Here is a 19,020-nt window from a genome sequence, read left to right on the forward strand (position 1 = left end):
AAATAATATACCCCAATAGATTTACCTCAGTAGTCGAAAAGATACATTTCTCTTTGTTAAAAGTTAAACCAACTTTTTCCGCAGCTTGAAGGAATCTTTTTAAATTAGAATCATGCTCCACCCTTGATTTGCCACACACTGTGATGTCATCTAAGTATGAAAAGGTGTCAGAAAGGGAGTTATCACTTATAAAAGCATCCATTGCCCGTTGAAAACAAGCAACACCATTAGTAACACCAAATGGTATTCGGCAAAACTGATACAGCTTTCCACCAGCCTCAAAGGCCGTATATGGTTGATCCTTCTTAACAATAGGAATCTGATGATAAGCACTCTTTAAATCAATAGTGCTAAAAACTTTATACTGAGATACTTTATTGATAAGCTCATCAATCTTAGGCAAAGGGTACGCGTCTAATTGAGTATACCTATTAATAGTTTGGGAATAGTCTATCACCATTCGTTTCTTGTGTCTCTCATTAGTCGTGACAACTACCTGTGCTCGCCAAGGCGAACAACTAGGTTCAATGATTCCTTCCAATAAGAGACGTTGAACTTCAGAATTAATAAATTCTCTATCCTGACTACTATATCTTCTTGACTTGGTAGCAATTGGCTTACAATCCGACATCAAATTGGAAAAAAGTGATAATGGAGGAATAGATAAAGAGGTTAATCCACAAATAGATAAAGGTGGCTTAGTCCCTCCAAATGAAAGACTAAGAGACTCGTGTAACTGAAGCACATCATGTCCAATCAAAATATCCACACAGAGATTAGGCAAAACAGATAGGCGTATATCAGTATACGTATTACCTAGAAGAACCATTTTCACAAAGCAACAACCAGCTATTTGTGAAGTAAGGGTCATCTGAGCCATACACACCTGATACGTAACAGGCGAAATTTTCAAATGCTTCTCCTTCGCAAACTGAAGACTTATAAAACTCTCAGTACTGCCCGTATCTATAAGGGCCTTCACTTCCAACCCATTAACTTGAGCCGTAACTATAGCTTTGTTTAGGCCATGAGCAAATGCAGCAGAAATTGATGCAATAAACGCCCTATCTAAAGGCTGAATAGTCACAGAAGAGGTAGTGGAGGAAGACCCTCCCACACCAGGAGAAGGGAAGGTAATTGAACCTGATGATTTGCACACACGTGCATAATGACCTCTCTTGCCGCATTTACTACACACAGCCTCCTGAGCAGGACACTTCAGATGAGGGTGCCGGATATTCCCACAAAAATAACACTTCTGAATCCTAGAGGCAACGGCCGCCGAAGTAGAAACTGTTTCAAAATCTAGTAAACTACTCCCATTAAGTCCACATAATTCCTTTTCATCCGAAACTGCCGAAACCATAGTCGCAGGCCGATTAAAAAGAGCATAAGAATCCGAACTTCTCTGAGCCACATCCAATGTAGAAGCTTGCTCAAAAGCACTTTTAAGATCCAGAGTCTTATTTTCTAACAACTGCTGATGAATTGATCTAGACAGTAATCCATTAATAAAAGCATCCCGTACCGATTCGTCCTTATATTCTTCAGCCGTCACAGCCTTATAATTACAGTCAACACTAAGGCACCGAAGTGCTTGTAAATAAGTATCCAAAGATTCTCCCACTTGCTGCCTACGGGCAGATAGAAGATGACGTGCAAATACCTCATTCTTTGGTTTAACAAAAATCTTTTCCAATGTAGAAATAGCCTCTTCATAAGTTTTACAGTGCAAAATATATTTATATACATCCGGGTCAATGTAGTTGATCAGCATATTCAGCTTATTTAGAGCCTCTTGATCCAACACGCCCAAAAAGTTTTTAAATGTACAATACCAATGTTTCCATTTATCATCCACTCCAGCAGAATTGGGGTCAGCCTTGAATCGTTCTGGTTGAAGATATCGCTCCATTCTAACATAAAGTTAATAAATTGAAATAAAGAATAGATTGGCCTTCCAAAGCTAGGCTTTATTAACTTTAAAATCAGCAGCATATCTTTCCGCATCCAGTCCCAACTAAAGCTAGAAAAGGACTGAATTTAAGGTAGCCACAACACATCATGTGATCATCAACTACCAATGAGATTACAACACATATCCCAAGGCAGTTAACAAACAACGAATCACAATACTTTTACTAATCAAGGAATAGTCACCACACAAATGGAGGAGTCCATCGCGAACATGAGCAGCGCCTTTGTGGAGACATTGGCACATGAACGCATCACCGCGGAAAGGATGGCAACCTCCGTGGTAAGGCTGGCTACCGTAGAGGAGAGGATGGCTACAGTAGAGGAGAGGATGGCTACGGCCATGAAGAAGCTTAGTCGCCAGGGTCTTGAAAACATGGTCATTGTTCAGAATAGAATGACATCTCTTAAGGAGCAATGGTCAGCTATTGAGCAGAGAAACCAGACCTTCATGGAAGTCCTCTGGAGTAGGATTTCCAGTGCAGAAACGGGTCCTCGTGGCCCCCCTGAAGTGCAGCAAGGTGCTGTCAAGCCACTTGCTAGCTCTGAAGTGGGGCTGACCCATGAGAGGGGTGTTGGTGGCAGACGACAAGGAAGTGGGGGCTCCTCTCCAAGCGCTCACACGACCATGCCACTGCAAAGCCCTCGGTCAGAACTTCACCAGAGTCCTCACCCAACTGAGATGGGCGTCTCAGCCCCTGCACAGCCGCAGGAGCAGCAGACTGTTGCCGAACCCTCACAGGTTCGCAACCCCAGAGGACGCCCGCCAAAGGTGTCGAGACAAGAGCAGCAAGAAAATGAGCAAGGGGCCTTCACATCTGCTGAAGCCACAGGGGAAGCACCACATAGGAGCATGCGTAAGAGGAGGATAATGCACAAGTAGTCACAAGGGTAGTCACTTGGGTGCTGTGATGTATTGTATTTGGACCAACCATCCTCGTCATGGTATCATAAACAGTTTTGATGGCAAACTGTTGAAGTTGTGGCCTGTTTCATTTCGCAAATGAGACTTTCACATTGAGGGCGACTTGCAATTGTCAGTATGGTGGTCAGAGTGATAGGAATCCGCAGGTTCTTGTCCATTGTCGATGCTCTGATAAGAAGGTGCGAGACAAAAGTGTTTGATTGTGCAGGCTAAGCAAATCTGGCCAACATGAGTGCGTCCCTTGCATCCTGGGCAGCAGTGTGGTCGCGCGCTGGCACCTTAGACATAGAAGATAGGAGCAGGAGTAGGCCATTCGGCCCCTCGAGCCTGCTCCGCCATTCAACGAGATCATGGCTGATCATCCAAATTCAGTACCCTGTCCCTGCTTTCTCCCCATATCCCTTGATCCCTTTAGCCTTAAGAAATTGAATTATAGAGGCAATTAAGTGGTTGTTAAGGGCCTTAAGTGCCTATCCTGCCTCTTGGAGGCGGGATGGAAACGGGGTCTTAAACCCCGAATCTGGGAAAATTGCTCGGAGGCGGGATTGGGCCCGCCCACTATTTTTTGCGATTTTACCACCTCACACGCCTCCAAATCTGCCTCCTCATGCCTGGCAAAATCGAGCCCAAAGTATTTGTTTAATTTCTCTGCCATTTCCTTATTCCCGATTATAATTTCTCCTGTCTCAGCCTGTAAGAGACCCACATTTACTTTTGCTAATCTTTTCCTTTTTACCTACCTATAGAAGCTTTTGCAGTCTGTTTTTATGTCACTCGCTGGTTTACTCTCATATTCTATTTTCCCTTTCTTTATCAATTTCTGGCTCCTCCTTTGCTGAATTCTAAAATCCTCCCGATCCTCAGGCTTACTACTCTTTTTGGCAACATTATAAGCCTCTTCCTTTGATCTAATACTATCTTTAACTTCTCTTGTTAGCCATGGTTGGACCACTTTTCCTGTGGCGTTTTTGTTTGTGCCTTAAAGGAATGTATATTTGTTGTAAATTATGTATTAATTCTTTAAATGCTAGCCATTGTTTGTCTACTGTCATACCTTTTAATGTAGTTTCCCAATCTACCTCAGCCAACTCGCCCCTCATACCTACGTAGTTTGCTTTGTTTAGATTTAAGACCCAAGTTTCGGATTTAACTAAATCACTTTCAAACTCAATATAAAATTCTATCATATTATGGTCACTCTTCCCTAAAGGCCCCTTTACTACAAGGTTATTAATTACCCTTTCTCATTGCACAACACTAGATCTAAAATAGCCTGTTCCCTAGTTGGTTCCTCAACACCGTGATCTAGAAAACTATCTTGCATACATTCCATGAATTCGTCCTCCACACTATTACTGCAAATTTGGTTTGCCCAGTCGATATGTAGATTAAAGTCCCCCATGATTACTGTATTACCCTTGTGGCCCGATCTTCCCGTCTTATTCTCTGACGAGCTGCCTGGGGATGCCCATTAGGTGTCCGCTGCTCGCTGGCTCGATGATAATGAGGCTCGAGGCTGAATATTACATGTGCCTTGGGCCTATCCAATCAGGCACAGCGATTGATCCCGCTCGGCCTTTGTTTATAAATACTAAAACTCCTTTATGACTGCACCGCAATAATATAAACAAATAACAATACTTCTATAAATCATTTTTATATTTAATGGAATATATATACCTGTTCAGCACTCAATGGAAGCACGAGTCTTGGGAAGATTTTGTCCATCCCTTGCCCAGGGCTGAGGTCTGCCAACTCAGTTCAAATGAGGAATAGAATCTGGGAATTTCCAGCTTTACCACCTCAGCCATCAGAGAGCTGACAGCAGCAATTCACCAAGATTACTTCAATAGCACTACCCTCCTCCACAACCTCTTGTATTAAGAAGGACGAGAGCAGCAATGTCATGGGAACACCATCATCTCCAAGTACCTCTCCGAGTCACACACCACCCTGACTTGGCCATACATCACTGTTCCTTCATTGTCCCTGGGTCAATATCCTCATATTCCCTATCTAATACCACCATGGGAGCATCATCACCACAAGGACTGCAGCGGTTCACAAGAAGGCTCACCATCACCTTCTCAGTGCAATAGAGCTGGGCAATAAATGCGGCCTTGCCTATCGCAGAGATAGAGAACAGTTACGCAACCGTCGGGGAGCAGTGCAAACTCTCCTTGAATTACCATATGCAGACGCCAATGCATCTGCCACATTTCGAGACTCAGTTTCCTGAGGCTCTACCTACTCCAGCTTCCCCCACCCCTCTCAGGATTCATTATACCACCATTCAATGCACCAGCAGTTAAAAAAAAGAGTAAAGGGAGTTTGGAGGATTGCAAAGTTACAGTTACAGGATGATGTCTTGTTTTATGTAGATGAGATCTGCGATTTAAACAGATTGGAACTTTTGCTTCTTTCAATTTGTTTGTGTACAACAACCCTGAAACTGCTGCTTTGGCTGACTCCACTCCCACATTTCTTTTTCAAGTTTCGCTCAGCCAAGACAGTAATTAACCCTTTACTTCTATTCTCCCAAGTCATTAAGGATTTAAGATCAGATCTTCAGCTCTGCTTGAATAGTTAATAATCAAAGATTTTGCTAAGTTGCCGTGCTGAGTGTAAAGAAATCATGCTTTATTCGAGTTTTTTTTTAAGTTTCAGGACTCAAATTGAGTGCATCAGGTTTTGTTATAAGCGGACGATTCACTTGTTTCTAGAGACACCAGAAGAACATCATCAAATGTCGCATCCTTTCACAGTATGGTCACAAGGCAGAGTAAAGCTGAGCCTCTCAAAGGCCCAGTTTTAACCCATTCAGTGTCCTTTCTCAGCTTTCGAAACAACTTACTTTAGGGGGCGGGGAGCCATGGCGGTTAGCTCCAAAGTCAATTGTGAGCACTCCTGTCTCTGCTGTCAATCCACTCAGTTTGGACATCACTTGTTTGCAAAAAAAAGTTCTCATCTAAGCAATACCAAACTAGGGACATACTAAGTTGTACGGATACTGCAAGAACGCAAAGGTCTCAGAACTTACAATAGGACATGTACAAAACATTGGGAAAGGACCACCAGCACACCCGATTGAGCAGTAACTGTGGACATGTTTTATATTTTAAAGAGGGCCAAGAAGGGTTTAATAAACTAAGTAAAAGTATTAATGCATTGGACAAGACTGTGATAGAAATAATTTACAGGGGATGATTTATAGTTTATTGGATGGTAAGATTTCTCCAGGGCCAATATACCAATCAGATGACAAAATTGTATTCTAGTACATGTAAATTGGACAGAGGAAGTAACTGAGGGTATGAGGCAGAAGCAAGAGAACTCCTTCACCAACTGGTGTCTAAAATCAGCGCTATTAGTAATCACGGGTGAATTTTCTGAAAACCCGAACCAAGGGGTCAGTGAAAAAGGACGTGTGAGTACACCCGTGAGAAACATAAATCACCTGGGGACAACGTGCCAAAAGGGTATCAATCTAGAATCTATACATGGCAAATGTCAGGAAAGTAGTTAAGAATAGTTCATTAACAGCTTTCTCTTGGTGATGGCTCTGCCCTGTTTACACAATGGGAATATATTTTGCAAGCTGACCAACCATGCAGGGGGAGATTCTAATCAAATACCTCCAGATCCCCCAATCTTTTGATATAAAGCCGAGAAAGCCAGGAATGGCTTGTGTCTGATGTCTCATTTGCTATGATCTTGAGATACCGCTGTGTGTGCAGATGTGAAATGTTGCAGGCGAGGCAACCAGTATGGGGAATGTATGATGAAGAGGCACTGAAGAACGGGTCTCGGACATGCTCAGCCACTACACAACATGGTTAATGTGGATCAGGAGAGCGAGAACATATACCGTATCACAACTAATTTAAACTTCTACTTAAGGCGCTGAAAAATAAAGAAACGGACTTTGTATGTACAAATTAATGAAACCACCAGAATAGAGTTAAACACACGGGATTGAAATTAAAGTAGAGAAGGGCATAGAATTTGAAATTCCAAAATTCAGGATTGATTCCCCTGAGTTAACACCGACATTAGAACAGTTGAGGGGTGGAGGAAATAATACTTCGTCAGAATTATCCACATGATAGATAACAGTAAAAGGAGCGCTGGAGGATCTTTAAAATCTTTGATTTCTTAGTATATGGTAGTATTTGGCCAATAATTAATATTAAAACTTTGTTTGCCGTGCAATGATTTTCTTTGTCTGCATCATGATGTGTAATATTAAATAAATGAAGCGAAGGCTGCTGAAACGGATGGATAAAGATCGGTATATGATGTAAACAAGATAGTGTGTGTGCAGACCTGAGAGTTTCTTTCAGGACCGCAGAGGGGTGGGTGGGGGTCGGCAGGAGAGAGAGTTGTTAATACTAGCAGGAAAGGTTTTATTAAAAAATCCATTTTATGTTCAGAACTCCATTTTGTAATTAAAAGATAGTTTTTACAGAATCTGTTGAAACAAGCGCTATCTGGAGAATGTCAATAAGACAGCTCAAATCACCAAGGCCCCGTTGCAAGTCTGTGCCACTGACATCATAAAAGATAGCCTTGTGTAGTCCTAGATACATCTGTCTGTATGTTTACCTTTTCTGTACATGTAAGGACAGCTTTTGTTATGAGACCCACTCTCTGGAATGCTGAGTTGAGTAGTGTAAACCAAGTGAAGATCATGAAGGAAGTATAATGTAACAATCTTTTAGCTAAGGATAAAAAGCGAGACCAATGTAAGGAAGTTAGGGATGGTCCAGGGGTTTAATTGCCCTGCGACTGAACTCAGCAACTGTAACGTGACATCTCCCGCAGCCTTTGTATCATCGTGTGTGTTGTCTGTGAGTATCATTTCCTCTAATAAAATCTGTAAATGAAGATTCTGTGTTTAGAACTTTTCTTTACTGGCACAGAGAGGCAACAGCTCCAAGCTTGTCTCTCCAGCAGTATTAATCTACACTCACCCACATCCTGAGAACGAAGAAAAAAAATAAATGTAATAATCGTACCAGGTCAGCCAAGGTAGGAGAAACATCAGTTGCCTTCTATTAATGTACTTAACATGTATGGGACTTGAAATCACAGAGTCTTAAAATATTTTCAGTGCTTACCAATAATTAGCATGGTACACTTTACACCACCATGCATCCCTGCAAATGTTCTTTCACTCACAACCTTACATCCATTCTGGCCAAACAAATCCTCCTTTCTTCCGTGCTGCATGATGCATGTACATGCCATCCCACCCACCATGGGTTTCATGATGCCACACTCGAGAGAGTGCAGGTTGAGAGAGAATCAGGACTACAATGTTGTAGCTCTATCTCCAACCCACGCTCTCTGTGCATGCAGCTCCCTGCTGGCAGTGGAGATTCATAGAATTACCCGCTGTGAATCCTCTCACCAATTAGAATTTCTCACTTCTTGTACTCTTGGTTGCAGAAAAAGACAGACCATAACAACACGTGTTTGCGTGGGTTTTCTCCGGGTGCTCCGGTTTCCTCCCACAGTCCAAAGATGTGCAGGTTAGGTTGATTGGCTATGATAAATTGACCCTTAGTGTTAGGGGGATTAAATACGTGGGGATAGGGTGGGATATGTGTTGGTGTAGGGGTTACGGGAATCGGGTGGGATATGTGTCGGTGCAGACTCGATGGGCCGAAATGGCCTCTATCTGCATTGTGGGGTTTCTGTGATTCTGTGATTCTGTGAACAGAGAAAGCGCATGCAAAGCAGAATCCCAGTATCATTAGTCCCCTCCCCTCATACAAAGGAGGAAGTCCTATATGTTAAGTCCGTGAATGATTTAGACACGGACTAGCAGGAGTGAAAACAACAGATGTTTACTGGTGGAAGTCCATAACGAAACTAAACAACAGAGGCTCTCTAGTGCCTTTTATACAGGGGTGGTCACTGCCGGTACTGCAGTCTGAGACCAGTTATTCTCTTTAAGGTACATACACAACAATTCCTCCCCTTTTAGATAAACAGCACATAACATTCATTTAACAACTAAATGATAACGAATTACAATCACAATTACTGTTGCTAGATACATTGGTTAAGTTTAAGCAATTATAAGTTCAGTCTTTGAGGAGGCTTCCTGATTCTGTCTGGATAACACCTCTTTGGGGTATCAGGTTCTTCTGGCAATGTTGAGTCGGAATCAATGTCGTTGTTTGGTTCATCTGCTTCCAATATTACCGGTTCTGCGGTAGCTGCAATTGGAACGTCGATTTCATTACCAGGTGTATCAGATCGTGGTGTGGAGTTGATGTTTTCCCGTGACTCTAGAATCTGGTCAGCATGGCGTCTTACAATGCTCTCCCCAACGTCCACGGTATACATGAGAGGTCCTTGTCGTGTACAAATCGTTCCTGGTTGCCATTTCTCAGTGCGGTAGTCCCGGGCCAAAACTGGTTGACCGATCTTAAAACTCCTGGTCGGCCTTTCATTCATATTCTGAAACTGCCTGTTCTCCACATCTCTTCGGACGTTTGGCTTAACCAAATCCAAGCGGCATCGTAGTCTTCGATTGAAGAACATCATGGCTGGAGTTTGGTTGGTAACCGCATGTGTCGCATTCCGGTAGGCAAACAAGAAGTTGTCCACCTTGTGTTGTAGGGGTATATCTTCATGACACATTGCCTTGATAGCCTTCTTGAATGTTTGGACAAACCTCTCGGCCAATCCATTAGTGGCTGGATGATATGGGGCAGATGTGTAATGCTTAACACCATTGTTCTTTAAGAACCTCCGGAACTCTTCAGACACAAACTGTGGTCCATTGTCAGAGCAAATCTGTTCAGGCAGCCCATTCCTGGCGAATATGGTTCATAAAACTGTGATAGTTTTTTCCGTGGTGGTTGAGGACATTTTTATTACCTCTGGCCACTTTGAATGTGCATCCACCGCAATTAAAAACATCGAGTCCATGAAGGGACCAGCAAAATCAATGTGCACCCTTTGCCATGGAGATGAGGGCCACTCCCATGGATGCAGAGGAGCTTGTGGTGGGGCGTTTTGGACCTTCTGGCATCCTGCACAGCTCTTGGTCATCTCTTCGATTTCTCTATCGATTCCCGGCCACCACACAAACGCTCTGGCTAAGTTCTTCATTTTTACCCCACCCAGATGACCCTCATGAAGCTCATTGAGCACTCTATCCGTCAACTTAGGTGGAATTACTACTCTGGATCCACACATCAAGGTTCCTCTGCACACTGACAGCTGTTCTCTTCTCAGCAAGAATGCTGGCAGCAGTGGTTCGCCATGTGCTGGCCATCCCTTTACCATTAAATCATAGACCCGTGATAGTGTCGGGTCATTCCGCGTTTCCTTTTCTATGTTTGCATTCGTCACAGGGAGACATTCGACTATGGTCGAGTGGAATAACTCCATTGGATCCACTGCAAGGTCTTCTTCTTCCACCGTCGGCAATGGTAGACGTGACAATCCATCAGCATTTCCATGCTGTTTAGTTCCTTTGTACTCGATGTCATATTGGTGTGCCCCTAGGAAAAGGGACCATCTCTGCAGCCATTGTGCTGTCATTATCGGTACACCCTTCTGAGGGTTGAAAATGGAGACAAGAGGTTGATGATCGGTTAGTAGAGTAAATTTTTGACCGTGCAGATAGTGATTGAACTTCTTCACCCCCCACACTAGGCTGATGGCCTCTCTATCAATCTGGGCGTAGTTACGCTCGGCAGAAGTTAACGAGCGTGACGCAAAAGCTATCGGCCTCTCCAAACCATCAAGGAATTTATGTGACAGTACCGCCCCAATGCCGTAGGGAGACGCATCACACGCCAGCCTGATTGGCAGTGCTGGGTTGTAGTGAGCCAATACTTCCTTTGAAGTGATTAAGTCCTTACTCTTCTGAAAAGCACGCTTACAATCATTGCTCCATTTCCATGCTACCCCTGTTCGTAGCAGGGCATTCAGTGGGTGCAGAATTGTCGACAAATTCGGCAAAAACTTATGATAGTAATTCACCAACCCGAGGAATGACCTCAGTTGCGACACATTTTCAGGCGCTGGGGCCTTAACAACCGCTTCAATTTTGTCAGGGGACTTATGTAACCCCTCTTCATCAATCACGTGGCCACAATACGATATCTGTTTCTTTAAAAATTCGCACTTGGGGCAGTTGGCTCGCAGCCCATGTTCCCGTAGTCTAGTGAGCACCTGTTCTAGGTTGTTAAGGTGTTCACTGTCATCTTCACCTGTTACAAGGATGTCGTCCAAGTAACACTGAGTCCCCGGAATCCCTTGCAGGACTTGTTCCATCGCTCTTTGCCATATCGCCGGAGCTGATGCTACTCCGAATACCAATCGATGATACTGGTAAAGACCTTTGTGAGTGTTTATCATGAGATACTTCCTAGAGGACTCTTCAACCTCCATCTGCAAATATGCTTGTGCTAGGTCAATTTTTGTAAAACGCTTCCCTCCGGACAGCGAGGCGAAGATGTCTTCTATCCTTGGAAGAGGATATTGTACTGTGCGAAGGACAGGGTTCACCGTCACCTTGAAATTCCCACAGATGCGAATCTTCCTTGGCTCCCCGGACTTATTGCTTAACGTTTTCTTCATGACAGGAACGATGGGTGTCGCCCACTCGCTCCAGTCGACCTTAGACAACACGCCCGCCTTCTCCAGATTCTCCAGCTCTGCCTCGACGGCTGGGCGAATTGCATATGGTACCGGTCTCGCTTTGAAAAACTTGGGAACTGCATTCTCTTCTATTTTTATCGAGGCGGTTATGCCTTTAAGCATGCCCAGTTCTTGTTGAAATACCTCTTTGGCGTTAGCTAAGATTGTTGACAATCGTCCAGGAGTGACGTCTTCATCTTTTTTACCGTCCACCGTCATTGCATGAATGGAATGCCAATCTAAGTTTATCTTCCTGATCCATTCCCGTCCCAATAACAGTGGTCCACCATTTGGCAGTATGTAGAGATACAATTTCCGTATTTTCTTGCCATTGTATTCGACAGGCACCCTTATTTTTCCTCTGGCGTATACTTTTTGCCCCGTATACGTCGTCAAGACGATGGATGTCTCTCTCAAGGGTATGTGTGAAAATAGCCGCTCGTAGTCTCGTCGATTCATGACGGTTAGCGCTGATCCTGTATCCAATTCCATTTTAACTTGGGACCCTGCTATCGTGAGGGTGACCCAAATGGTTCGGTGATCCTCTTTTGCGATTACATTGTGAAGTTTGAGACAGCTTAGTCTCCTGTTTCCGGATTCACTATCGCTCATCTGGTCTTTGGAACTACTGTCCGTCATCTTTTGTACTTTCTTGTACGGTTCCTTAGTAGCCTTTTTGTTGTCGCTGGTCTTCTTCCCAGACCTACAAACTCGTGCAATGTGTCCAATCTTCCCGCATTGTCTGCATATTTTGTCTTTGGACCAGCAGTCCTTTTGGTCATGGTTAGTTCTGCCGCAGCGATAACATTTTGCAAATCCCCGTGTCATTTTGTGGGTGCCGTATTCCTGTGGTTTTTGTTGAATTTCTGCAGCTCCCCTGGCTGCTGCTTCATACGATACTGCCACGCTGAAAGCCTTATCTAGCGTCAGCTCTTTTTCTGCGAGTAACTTCTTCTGTGTTCCTTCACTCAGGAGTCCACAGACAAATTTGTCCCGTAGGGTATCTGCCAGTCCTGCTCCGAACTGGCAGTGCTTTGATAGCTTGCGTAGTTCCGTAAGATACTCAGCATTGCTCTCATCTTTGTGCTGAGTTCTCCTGTGGAATTTAAATCTTTCTGCTATCAACAGCGGTGCAGGGTTTAAGTGCTCCTGTAGAACAGCAACAATTTCGTTAAAACTCTTCACCTTCGGTTTGGCTGGAGTAATCAGATCCCGCAATAGGCCGTACGTTCTAGCGCCCATTAAGTTTAGCAATATTGATGCCTTTTTCCCCTCCGCTATTTCATTTGCCTCGAAATATACCTCGACTCTTTCCACATACGTGGTCCAGTCCTCTAATGTGTTATCAAAAGCAGTGATACAGCCAGTCTTCGGCATCTTGCAAATCTATAATGGCGCCTCCCGCGCTTTGCCTTTTTCCCCGATTTAACAAAATGGCGCCTCCCGCGCTTTGTCTTCTTCCCCGCTGTTGTTAGTGCTGCTTTCCACGGTTTCTTGCGCGTATTCTTTTTCTTTTATTATTTTCCCATCGTGGAGCGGACCCTCTGGGACACTTCCCTCCCTCTTCTGAGGTCTGAACGCTGCCCAGCTTCGAAACACCGGCCACACCCTGTGTGCTCCACCCTCTCTCTCTCTCCTTGCTTCCCAACTCACTGCCCAGCCCCGTTAAAAGGCCACCCGATCGAGCTTCAGCCCGCCGCAGCCCAGGAAGGATCAGAGCACTACCTGCCACCAGCCCGATTAGCTGGGAAACCACGGACCGAGGAACCCAGCCTGGCTCTGGAAAGTCGCTCCTGCAATTTTTTTAATTGATGATTGACGGTCGACGCCTGTTTCTCGAGTTTCAATGGCCTCTTTTTTTTTTCTGGCTCCGACCTTCAACAACGTCGTCGGAGCTGCTGCTGAGTTGCAGGTAAGTTCGTTTCTTACTCGTCGCCAGTGTTAAGTCCGTGAATGATTTAGACACGGACTAGCAGGAGTGAAAACAACAGATGTTTACTGGTGGAAGTCCATAACAAAACTAAACAGAGGCTCTCTAGCACCTTTTATACAGGGGTGGTCACTGCCGGTACTGCAGTCTGAGACCAGTTATTCTCTTAAAGGTACATACACAACACTATACATTCTGAAATTGGAGGCCATAGAGTGTACTGGAGAACTGTCATCACCTCAGGGTTCATGATAACCTTTGTTGCTCTTCCTTCTCTATTCTCTTATTCACACACTGCCAACAAAGCATTTACTGAAGTGCTTTACCATGTCACACCTTTTACTGAATGTTTTATGGGAAAGTATCTCATAAGGATCTCATTGTGACCACTCTTCTCTTGAAGTTTTGAAGAAGGGTTTCAACCCGAAACGTCAACTCAAATTTCTCACCACGGATGTTGCCTGACCTGCTGAGTTTTTCCAGCATTCTCTGTTGTTATTTTGGATTTCCAGCATCTGCAGTATTTTGCTATCCTTCTCTTTCCTTAGTTGTGTCAGAAAACCCAACTGAGGAACGCCTGTGCTTCACAGTACATGGTGTTACTCACTCTGTCCCACGTTAGGGAGTTAGATAGTGATCTCAGGGGAGTGCACTGTTGAGACACACGGCGTGACTGAACAGCAGCATGTCGTGGTGACTGAGAGAGAGCAGGAACCTGCTTTCCAGAGAGCCAGCTCATGTCCCTCCTTGGCGGATGAGCTTGTGGTTCTGGTTCTCATGGGACCTGCTTCTAAAAGAAAATGCTTTCTCAGTATCAAGAGTGGCTGCAATCATTGGAGGTCATACCATGCAAAGTGCTGGAGATTGCTGCTCATGTGGTGTCCAATATTTGCCGATACACTACTTTGCACAAAGGATTTACAACACCGTGGTCCTCAATGGGCCACGTGCAACTCTCGGGATATCTGCAGAGGAACTGTGTATGACAGAGGTATGAAGGTCAGTTGGTGCATCGCCCATGAATATTCAGATTCCCTCTATAGACTTTGGGTTACTATTTCTTCCAGCTTCAACAGGCTTGGGGATCAGTTAGAGAGAATCATGAGTGAGGGCTTCACATAATCTCATTCAAGCCATCAGGTCTGCTGTCACACTGGTCGGTGACCATGGTGAAGCAGTGCCCAGCAGCAGGGGCACGACCAGAATAGCTATGGATGAGGGTACTACCTCTCACAATGGCAACATATTTGGACCCTCCCACAAGGCAGAAAGCATACAGGCACAGATCACCCACACAGTTCTGGAAGTGGTGGAGCCAGCATTTAGTCCATCTCAAAATTCAGTTACTGATGGAGGCGGGCCATTAAATTCCAAGGTACTCTTATGGACACATAGCAGCCAGCCACCTCACAATCTCCTGCCATTGATGTAGCTCTTAGATGAAGTACAAAATTAAGTTTAAGAGTACATATGTCACACACCGCCACCAAGGGGAAACACTATGGAACCAAACAGTGGGCATTCACACAAATCGTATGTAGGATTATTAAAAATTTAGTTTCACTGAAGTTGATGTGTGTGTGCAAAGAGTGTTCTGGCAAAGTTTTGAAAGTATGTTTCATCAGGTGGCAGAGGGAGATTTTAGATTTGCAGGCAATATTTAAGTCACTTTATGGGAAGGTATATTTGTGGAGGGTATGGTGAAGCTGTAGACTGCTAAAGCCGTGGGCTTGCCGAATAGAAACATAGAAGATAGGAGCAGGAGTAGGCCATTCGGCCCTTCGAGCCTGCTCCGCCATTCAATGAGATCATGGCTGATCATTCAAATTCAGTACCCTGTCCCTGCCTTCTCCCCATATCCCTTGATCCCTTTAGCCTTAAGGAATATATCCAACTCTTTCTTGAATATATTTAATGAACTGGCCTCCACCGCCCTCTGTGGCAGAGAATTCCACAGGTTCACCACTCTTTGGGTGAAGAAATTCCTCCTCATTTCAGTCCTAAATGTCCTACCCCTTATCCTTAGACTATGACCCCTGGTTCTGGACTCCCCGACCATCGGGAACATCCTTCCAGCATCTAGTCTGTCCAGGCCTGACAGAATTTTATAGGTTTCGATGAGATCCCCTCTCAATCTTCTAAACTCCAGTGAGTATAAGCCCAATCGACGCAATCTCTCCTCATACGTCATTCCTGCCATCCCAGGTATCAGCCTGGTGAATCTTCGCTGCACTCCTTCCATGGCAAGAACGTCCTTCCTCAGATAAGGCGACCAAAACTGCACACAATACTCAAGGTGCGGTCTCACCAAGGCCCTGTATAACTGTAGCAAGACATCCTTGTTCCTGTACTCGAACCCTCTTGCTACGAAGGCCAACATACCATTTGCCTTCTTAACCGCCTGCTGCACCTGCATGCTTACCTTCAGCGACTGGTGCACAAGAACACTCAGGTCTCTTTGCACTTCCCCTTCTCCCAATCTATTGCCATTCAAATAATAATCTGCCTTCCTGTTTTTGCCACCAAAGTGGATAACCTCACATTTATCCACATTATAGTGCATTTGCCATGTTTCTGCCCAATCACCTAACCTGTCCAAATCGTACTGGAGTTTCATGACATCCTCCTCACAGCATACCCTCACACCCAGCTTTGTGTCATCTGCAAATTTGGAGATATTACATCCAATTCCCTCATCCAGATCATTAATATATATTGTGAACAGCTGGGGTCCTAGGACCGATCCTTGTGGTACCCCACTAGTCACTGCCTGCCACTCGGAAAACGACCCGTTTATTCCAACTCTTTGCTTTCTGTCCGCCAACCAGTTCTCTATCCAAGTCAATACCTTGCCCCCAATCCCATGTGCCTTAATTTTGCACACTAATCTCTTATGCGGGACCTTATCGAAAGCCTTCTGAAAGTCCAAATACACCACATCCACTGGTTCTCCCTTATCTATTCTACCAGTTACATCCTCAAAAAATTCCAGTAGATTAGTCAAGCATGATTTACCTTTTGTAAATCCATGTTGACTTTGTCCGATCCTGTCACTGCTTTCCAAGTGCTCTGCTATTACATCTTTTATAATGGACTCTAGCATTTTCCCCACTACCGATGTCAGGCTTACCGGTCTATAATTCCCCGCTTTTTCTCTGCCACCTTTTTTGAATAGTGGGGTAACATTAGCTACCCTCCAATCCATGGGTACTGTTCCAGAGTCTATTGAGTTCTGGAAGATGACCAGCAATGCATCTACTATTTCTAGGGCCACTTCCTTAAGTACCCTGGGATGTAGATTATCAGGCCCTGGGGATTTATCGGCCTTCAGTCCCATCAATTTTCCTAACACCATTTCCCTACAAATACTGATTTCTTTCAGTTCCACCCTTTCATCAGACGCTATGTTCCCCAGTATTTCTGGGAGGTTATTTGTGTCCTCCTTTGTGAAGACAGAACCAATATAAGTATTTAGTTGGTCTGCCATTTCTTTGTTCCCCATTATGAATTCCCCCGATTCTGACTGCAAGGGACCTACGCTTGACTTCATCAATCTTTTTCTCTTCACATATCTATAAAAGCTTTTACAGTCAGTTTTTATGTTCCCTGCAAGCTTACTCTTATATTCTATTTTCCCTTTCTTAATTAATCTCTTTGTCCTCCTTTGTTGAATCCTGAACTGCTCCCAATCCTTAGGATTATTGCTTTTTCTGGCCAATTTGTATGTCCTCTCCTTGGATCTTATGCTATCCCTAATTTCCCTTGTTAGCCACGGTTGAGTCACCTTTTTTGTTTTATTTTTATGCCAAACTGGGCTGAACAACTTCTGTAGTTCATCCATTCGGTCTTTGAATGTTTGCCATTGCCTATCCACGGTCAACCCTTTGAGTGCCATTCCCCAATCAATCCTACCCAACTCGCTCCTCAGACCATCGTAGTTTCCTTTATTTAAATTGAGGACCCTAGTTTCTGAGTCAACTACTTCATTCTCCATCTTAATGAAGAATTCGATCATATTATGATCGCTCCGACCCAAGGGGCCTCGTACAACAAGATTGTTAATTAATCCTTTCTTGTTACATAATACCCAGTCTAAGATGGCCTGATCTCTGGTTGGTTCCTCGACATATTGGTCCAGGAAACCATCCCGTAAACACTCCAGGAATTCCTCCTCCACAGTATTGTTACTAATTTGGTTGGCCCAATCTATATGTAGATTAAAGTCACCCATGATGACTGCTGTGCCCTTATTGCACGCTTCTTTAATTTCCCTTTTAATGCCATCCCCAACCTCCGCCTTACTGTTTGGAGGTCTATATACCACTCCCACTAATGTTTTTTACCCCTTAGCATTTCTCAATTCTACCCATACAGATTCCACATCATCAGAGCTAATATCCTTCATTACCACTGTGTTAATCCCTTCTTTAACCAGTAATGCTACCCCACCTCCCTTTCCTTTTTGCCTATCTTTCCTGAATATCGAATACCCCTGGATGTTGAGTTCCCAGTCTTGGCCATCCTTGAGCCACGTTTCCGTAATCCCAACCAAATCATATTCGTTTACCTCTATTTGCGCAGCCAATTCATCCACCTTATTACAAATGCTCCTCGCATTAAGACACAAAGCCTTCAGGCTTGTTTTTTTAATGCTCTTAGACCTATTAGAATTATTATTTACTGTGGCCACGTTTGATTTAAACCCTTGATTTCTCTGACTGCCACTTTTGTTTTTCTCCTTCCTATCTTTTGCTTTTATCCTTGTTTCCCTTTCCTCTGTCTCCCTGCTCAGGTTCCCAACCCCCTTCCATTTTAGTTTAAACCCTCCCCCACAGCACTAGCAAACAAACCCCCTAGGACATCGGTTCCAGCCCTGCCCAGGTGCAGACCGTCCGGTTTGAACTGGTCCCACTTCCCCCAGAACCGGTTCCAATGTCCCAGGAACTTGAATCCCTCCCCCTGGCACCATTCCTCTAGCCACGTATTCATTTGAAGTATCCTTCTATTTCTACTCTGACTAGCATGTGGCACTGGTAGCAATCCTGAGATTACTACCTTTGAGGTCCTGTTTTTTAATTTACCTCCTAACTCCCTATATTCCGCTTTTAGGACCTCATCCCGCTTTTTACCTACATCGTTGGTGCCTATATGTACCACGACAACTGGCTGTTCACCCTCCCCTTCCAAGATGTTCTGCAGCCGCTCGGAGACATCCTTGACCCTTGCACCAGGGAGGCAACACACCATCCTGGAGTCTCGTTTGCGGCCGCAGAAACGCCTATCTATTCCCCTTACAATTGAATCCCCTATTACTATAGCTCTACCACTCTTTTTCCTCCCATTCTGTGCAGCAGAGCCACCCCTGGTGCCAGGAAGTTGGCTGCTGCTGCCTTCCTCTGATAAGCCATCCCCCCCAACAGTACTCAAAGTGGTGTATCTGTTGGAGAGGGGGATGGCCACAGGGGACCCCTGCACTACCTGCCTGCACCTAGTACTCTGCCTGTTGGTCACCCGTTCCCTTTCT

This window comes from Somniosus microcephalus, chromosome 3, assembly GCF_052327205.1.
Source record: "Somniosus microcephalus isolate GS21.2 chromosome 3, FLI_Smic_1.0, whole genome shotgun sequence".
Taxonomy (NCBI): Eukaryota; Metazoa; Chordata; class Chondrichthyes; order Squaliformes; family Somniosidae; genus Somniosus; species Somniosus microcephalus.